Source organism: Mauremys reevesii, linkage group 8, assembly GCF_016161935.1.
Source record: "Mauremys reevesii isolate NIE-2019 linkage group 8, ASM1616193v1, whole genome shotgun sequence".
Taxonomy (NCBI): Eukaryota; Metazoa; Chordata; order Testudines; family Geoemydidae; genus Mauremys; species Mauremys reevesii.
Window position 1 is genome coordinate 46,801,964 of NC_052630.1, and position 6,866 is coordinate 46,808,829.

Below are 6,866 nucleotides of genomic sequence, written 5' to 3' on the forward strand. Positions count from 1 at the left end.
TGTGGCAGACTCCTCAATCTGTAGTTGCTATTAGAGGAGGACAGTGCCATATCAAGCAGGTATGGGTTTTACCACTTGAGACATCTGTGTGATGGGGATTCAGCTTGAGGTACCTCTGGAAATTAGGTGTTCAGCGACTCAAGTAGAGGCCCCCTTAACTGGAATGCTGTACATATCAGCAACTTGAAAATGTGGACCTCAGATTTCCTATATAGCTAACTCACTTCTCAGGAAGTTTGGTATCTTAATAATTTTGTCAATGCCCATATACTTAGATTTGAAAGGCCATAAGGAGCCATTCTGACCCTAGTCTGATCTCCTGTGTAACAGAAACTAGTGCATTTCACCCAGTGACTTCTGAAGAGAGACCAGCAACTTGTGCTTCAACGAGAGTATCTCTTTCGGAAAGGCATCTAAACTTGATTTAAAGACTGCAGGTGATGGAAAATCTACCACATCCCTTAGCAAGTTGTTCCAGTGGTTAACTACCCTCTCTGTTAAAACCCATGTAGTATTTGCATCTTTATTTAACAGGGTAAACTCATTTTCCTATACTGACAGCTACATCTCAACTGTTTTTTTTAATAATAAGTATGTGCTAAGCTGTGTCTCAGCAGAACACACCTGTAGAGTTGTAACTGTACCCTGTATTCATAGTGCATATTTGAGGTGGTCTTGTCTGTCTCTTTTAAGGTAGAAGTTGAGCTAAAGCGTATTGCTCAGATGACAGCCTCAAACTGTAGCTCTAATTCAGGAAAGCGCTTATGATTGTCCTTAAATCCATCCCTATTCAGGAACGCATATAAGCAGGTGCTTAAGTGCCCTTCTTGAATGAGGGTGCTCATGGCCAGTCTTATTAAAATTCAGGTGTGACTTTCTCTGACTATTCAATACACTTGCTTTAAAATATTACTAAGCACCAGTGTGCTCCTATTTCTACTGGCCCGTTGTCTGTTCACCATATGTATCTTATGCTTATAGACTCTAAGGTCAGAAGGGACCATTATGATCATCTAGTCTGACCTCCTGCACAATGCAGGCCACAGAATCTCACCCACCCACTCCTGTAACAAACCTCTAACCTATGTCTGAGTTATTGAAGTCTTCAAATTGTGGTTTGAAGACCTCAAGCTGCAGAGAATCCTCCAGCAAGTGACTCATGCCCCACGCTGCAGAGGAAGGCGAAAAACCTCCAGGGCCTCTGCTAATCTGCCCTGGAGGAAAATTCCTTCCTGACCCCAAATATGGTGATCAGTTAAACCCTGAGCATGTGGGCAAGACTCACTTGCCAGCACCCAGGAAAGAATTCTCTGCAGTAACTCAGATCCCACCCCATCTAACATCCCATCACAGGCCACAGGGCATACTTACCTGCTGATAATAAAAGATCAATTGCCAAGATTAGGCAATCCCATCATACCATCCCTTCCATAAATTTATCAAGCTTAGTCTTAAAGCCAGATATGTCTTTTGCCCTCACTACTCCCCTTGGAAGGCTGTTCCAGAACTTCACTCCTCTAATGGTTAGAAACCTTTATCTAATTTCAAGTCGAAACTTCCTAGTGTCCAGTTTATACCCATTTGTTCTTTTGTCCACATTGGTACTAAGCTTAAATAATTCCTCTCCCTCCCTAATATTAATCCCTCTGATATATTTATAAAGAGCAATCATATCCCCTCTCAACCTTCTTTTGGTTAGGCTAAACAAGCCAAGCTCTTCGAATCTCCTTTCATAAGACAGGTTTTCCATTCCTCGGATCATCCTAGTAGCCTGTCTCTGAACCTGTTCCAGTTTGAATTCATCCTTCTTAAACATGGGAGACCAGAACTGCACACAGTATTCCAGATGAGGTCTCACCAGTGCCTTATATAACGGTACTAACACCTCCTTATCTTTGCTGGAAATCCCTCGCCTGATGCATCCTAAAACTGCATTAGCTTTTTTAACGGCCATATCACATTGGCGGCTCATAGTCATCCTGTGATCAACCAATACTCCGAGGTCCTTCTCCTCATCTGTTACTTCCAACTGATGCGTCCCCAATTTATAACTAAAATTCTTATTATTAATCCCTAAATGCATGACCTTGCACTTTTCACTATTAAATTTCATCCTATTACTATTACTCCAGTTTACAAGGTCATCCAGATCTTCCTGTATGATATCCCGGTCCTTCTCTGTGTTAGCAATACCTCCCCGCTTTGTGTCATCCGCAAACTTTATTAGCTTCTTTGTGAATTCTTAACTTTGGGGCTCTTCACTTATTTCTTCCTGGTTTCAGTTAGAAGGCACCCCCTCCCCCCAATAGCCTTGAAAGGGGCGGGGCTTCTAGCCACAACTTAAAAGGGGTGGGGTCAGCTCCTGGAAAGAAGTCAGTGCCCCCTCCTGAATCAGAGCTGTAGTTCTAAAATAGCAGTGAGGAAAGGCAGCTCTCTCTCCCCCACAGAATCCATAGTAACCCAGGGCAGGGGAGGTGGAAAGGGAAGGCCATCCCTCAGAGTAAGAAGAAAGATTCAAGGAGTCTAAGGACACAGCTGCCTTCCTTTAGGACACACCTCTGGCTGGGTGATGGGAGATCCGGGAGCGGGGAGGGGGGAGGGTCTGCAAAGGCACTTAGGTGCCCCCAGCAGGATAATGGGATGGTGGTGATGATACTTATACTGATGCAGCAGCAAGAGGATCCCACTGTGCTAGGTGCTGTACAAACACATAGCCAGTCCCTGCCCCAAAGATCTGACAGTCTAACCCTGGGATGGAAAATGCTTTGTGCCTTTATCTGTAGAAGTTGCTACCAGCACCCTGTATAATACTATGCCTTTCTCTATCCCTTTTCATTCAGGAGTCTCTCAGCAGCTGCCAAACATCTGAACTACGCCTCACAGCCCCCTTGAGGAAGGGAATAACATCTCCACGTTTGCAGATGGGGAGAATGTGTTGCAGAAAGTTTGTGACCCAGCCGCAGTGTCAGAACTCAGCGGAGTTCATCAATCATGTCTTCTACATTCCAGGCTCTGTTGTCCTTTCTCTACCGGACGGCGCTTTCTCCCTTCCTCTTCATACTTAGGCCCTGAGTCAGGCTTAACATCAAGCACGGACGTCAACAGAAGGACTCATGCAGTGAACGTGTCACACATGCTCAAGTACCTTCCTACATCAGGCCTGGTAGAGGGAAGTTGCTGGGAGGTTGTGTGAGGCAGACTACAGACCTTGGCATAGCTCCCAAGTGTGTCTGTCCAGAGTTAGGCAGGGGTGTGTTTTCTCAGTGGTGGGATACCACAGAATAGCCTGTGCATACGTTTCTGTGCTCAGGGCCCATTGCCTTTCTTTATTGAGCTCACAGTCACACAGTAGTTTAGCAACTGACTGAGTTTGTAGCTGGACCTTAAGAGATTAAACTATTTTCCTCTAAAATCTATCTATTTCAACCCTCCTCACTTTCAAAAAAACCCCACCTGCGCTGGTTCCTCAGCAGCTTGTAAATTACCATACCAATGGAGGGGGGCCGATTTACACCAGCTGAGAGTCTGCCCCCCTTTCCTTTTCTTTGGCCAAAGGAGAGCATGTTGTTGCTATATCTATTACCTTCCCTTTCCATTTGTACCCCACCTCTGGATTGGTTGGAGGAATATGAATTTTAATAGGGTGTGTTTATGATCATCTGTTTATTTTGCAATGTTCTGATGGTGCTGTAGACATCTTTTTAAGGATAAATATTTACAATTTTTCCTTTTAAAAAAATAAAACCAGGGAAATTTCCATGCAAAAGGATATGCTAATTGTAACAATACCTAGGTCTAATACAGCACTTTTCATCCATGGATCCCCAAGCACTTTACAAATGGTGTTGGTATCTTCATTCCCACTTTACAGATGGGGAAACTGAGGCACAGAGCAATGCTGTGACTTGCCCAAGATCCCCCAGCAGGCCAGTGGAAGAGTCAGGAGTAGCACCCAGGTCTCTTGCCCCTGGCCAGTGCTCTACTATAAGGCAACACTGCCTAATGTAATATCATGTGTCTGCTGTGAGGGCCACAGCTGTGAAGGAACATAGAGGTACAATTGATTTGGTATTACACATGTGGGATGCATTACAATGCAGCCTTTAAGAATGTCTTTTTTTCTCCAGCATTGTGGTGTTATACGATTTTCTCCCCATATGGGGGTAATGCCACCTTCATTCTTCATTTCCTGGCTTCCCTTGATGTTCTGAAAGGGCACAAGGCACCCATAAGGGCTCTGCTGAATCAGCACCATGGACCTGACCATGGCTTCTAGACCCTGCAGTGCGCTGTGCACGCAGCACCCTGTCAAATGATCTCTGAGAGAAGAAGTATAGTGGATGGATCCCTGTAATTTGTGTGTAGGGAGATACACCCATACCTCATTTAGCTGTGTGACCTGGGCAAGTCACTTCTCTCTGCCTCCGTTTCCCCTCCCCGCCCTTTCTTTGTCCTTCCTATTTAGAATATAAACTCCAAGGGCAGAGACTGCCTCTTACTATGTGTTTGTACAGCACCTAGCACAGTGGAGCTCTGATTGCAGCCCAGGGTCTTGCAGGGCAACTGTAACCCAATTAACAGTACGTATGCAGGCATCTCCTGCTGCAGTTTTCTCCTTATTTTACTTTGGATCCAGTCTCTGAGCCAAATTCCCACTGATGCCAACGAGAGCGCTGCACAAGTAAGGACAGTTAGAAACAGCCAGCCTTGTGCACCCCTTGTGGTAGTAGCCTGTGCCCGCAGTGCATAAAGGGGCATGACATGGCGGGTGCCCCCACATGGAGTTCAAGATTGCTGGGTTGGGAGAGGGCAGGGTGGGGAGCGCCAAGCACTAGCAGATTCTCTCCCCTTTGTGTAGCACCCCTTTCCGGTGCCCTCCCCCTGTGAGGGCCCTGGGGCAGCTGGCACTCGGATCCCTGTGAGAGCTACTTTCTCAAACGGGGAGCAGGAAGCCAGCTGGCTAGAAGCAAGGGGACTGCACCAATGGCCCTGGATTCTAGCAGCTCCCTGAAGACCTGTGGGTTTCAGATGGATGCATCTGAGCCTCTCTCCTAGCAGGTGCGAAGCAAACCCTGCCCCACAATGAGAGAATCTTCAAGCAAACTCTGCAGAGTGAAACTCAGCTGGCTTCGATTTCCCTGCCTAGGAACCTCTTACATGGAGGAGAATGGGCCCTGGGGAGGAGTCAGGATTTGGACTTACATCCAGAGTAGCTCTGAAGTGCAGCCACCTCTGGGGCCCGGGCTGGCCTCTTACCAATGCACTGGCCAGGGGAGTGAAATATTGGCCCAATTTCTCTTTCAACCTGCAAAGCACATGCAGTAAGCACCCTTTGTAAAGAGCTTTGAGATCCATTGATGATCCAAGGGGCCCATGGCTATGACGTGCCACGGATGCTGTACCCAACACTCTGATCCATCCCGTTGGGGTGCAACAGCCAAGATCAATGGGATTACGAACGCTCTGGCACGATTCATACATGCAAAGGAACAGTGCAGAGGGTGAGCCGTTAGCCTCAATCCTTCATCGGAGGGCTTCACTGCACAGCATCACTGCAGGAGCACTACAGTAGACTTAATCAGAGCTAGTCTTGCTGAGACGGGGTAAGCAAACATAGGTGTCTTGGCTAAACTAGGGCTCTCACCAGCGGCACTACAAGGGTGGGACTCCAGTGGGGGGAGAGTTCCTGGGGAACGCTAGCAGAGAGCGGGCTTTGGTCCCATTGCTAATGATTTGGGAGTGTAACTAATAAAGTGGGAGAGGCTGTGACCAGGTCACTGATCTCTCAGGGGAAAGGTGGGAGGGAGGAGAAGCAAGACTGGGGAATCTTTAGAACATTTAAAGATTTTTTCCTTTCCAGGGGCCTTGAGCCAAGCCGTGCCTGGGCCATCGCTGCTAGAGTTCCCCTCCTCACAGCCCCTAGGGGGGTACAGAGGAATGTGGGAGGAGCTGTGTCTGTGCATCACTACTTGCCCCTCACACACGTTTCTTCACCTGGAGGAAGTAGGGAAAAATCTGGCCCCCTCCTCTCCAGGCAGCGCTCCCCTGCCAGCCGGGAGCAGTTTCTGACAGTAGACCAGCAGTGTGCACCTCTGCACTGCTGCATGGCGCCCCCTTGACCATGGCGTCCCTAGGCAGTCGCCCGCGTGGCCCACCCCTAAAGCCGGACCTGACCAGAAGACACATCCTAATGTCTAGTTCTTAAGTATCTGATGGATCTTTTGGAGAACTTTCCACATAAAATGTTGCAACTGAAAACAAATATTCAAGTCTACTTTTGGGGAAGACCTTGAACCACCCCCACTTAATGAGATTTACAACAAAAACTACAACTAATTTCCCCTGAAGCCGTGCATAGCCCTACACATTTTTTGCACATTTCCAATGACTGTGTCAGAAGCCGAAAGAAGTTCCAGCAAGCCGACATTCATCAGAAACTGCAGACCATCTATTCTGTGCCAGTCACCATGCTATCTTGTCTATTGAATGTGAACTCACAAGAGAAATTCACTTTAGTGAGGTCGTTTGCAATAGTGCAATGAAAAAGGGCAGAAAGGTAAAGTTGTGAAGTGATAAGACTGATCTATGCCATTTCGGAACTGAGAGAGAATTTTCTTTCATGAATTAGTTGGTCTGTATGGGACGGGCTGGGGGCCCAGATTGTGAATTTGCTCTGGGCCCAGCAAAATGTTGTTTGAAGCTTGTAACCCGGCTGAGGTCAGAGAGAGATGCACTGTTGTCCAGGATGAGGCAGATGAGGTCAGTGTAACTGGAGGACCGAGTTCCTTTGCAGGTTCCTTTCTGAGAACAGGAAGATGCTTCCAAATACTCCTGAAAGGACCAATTTTTTAGACAGCACCAGAAAG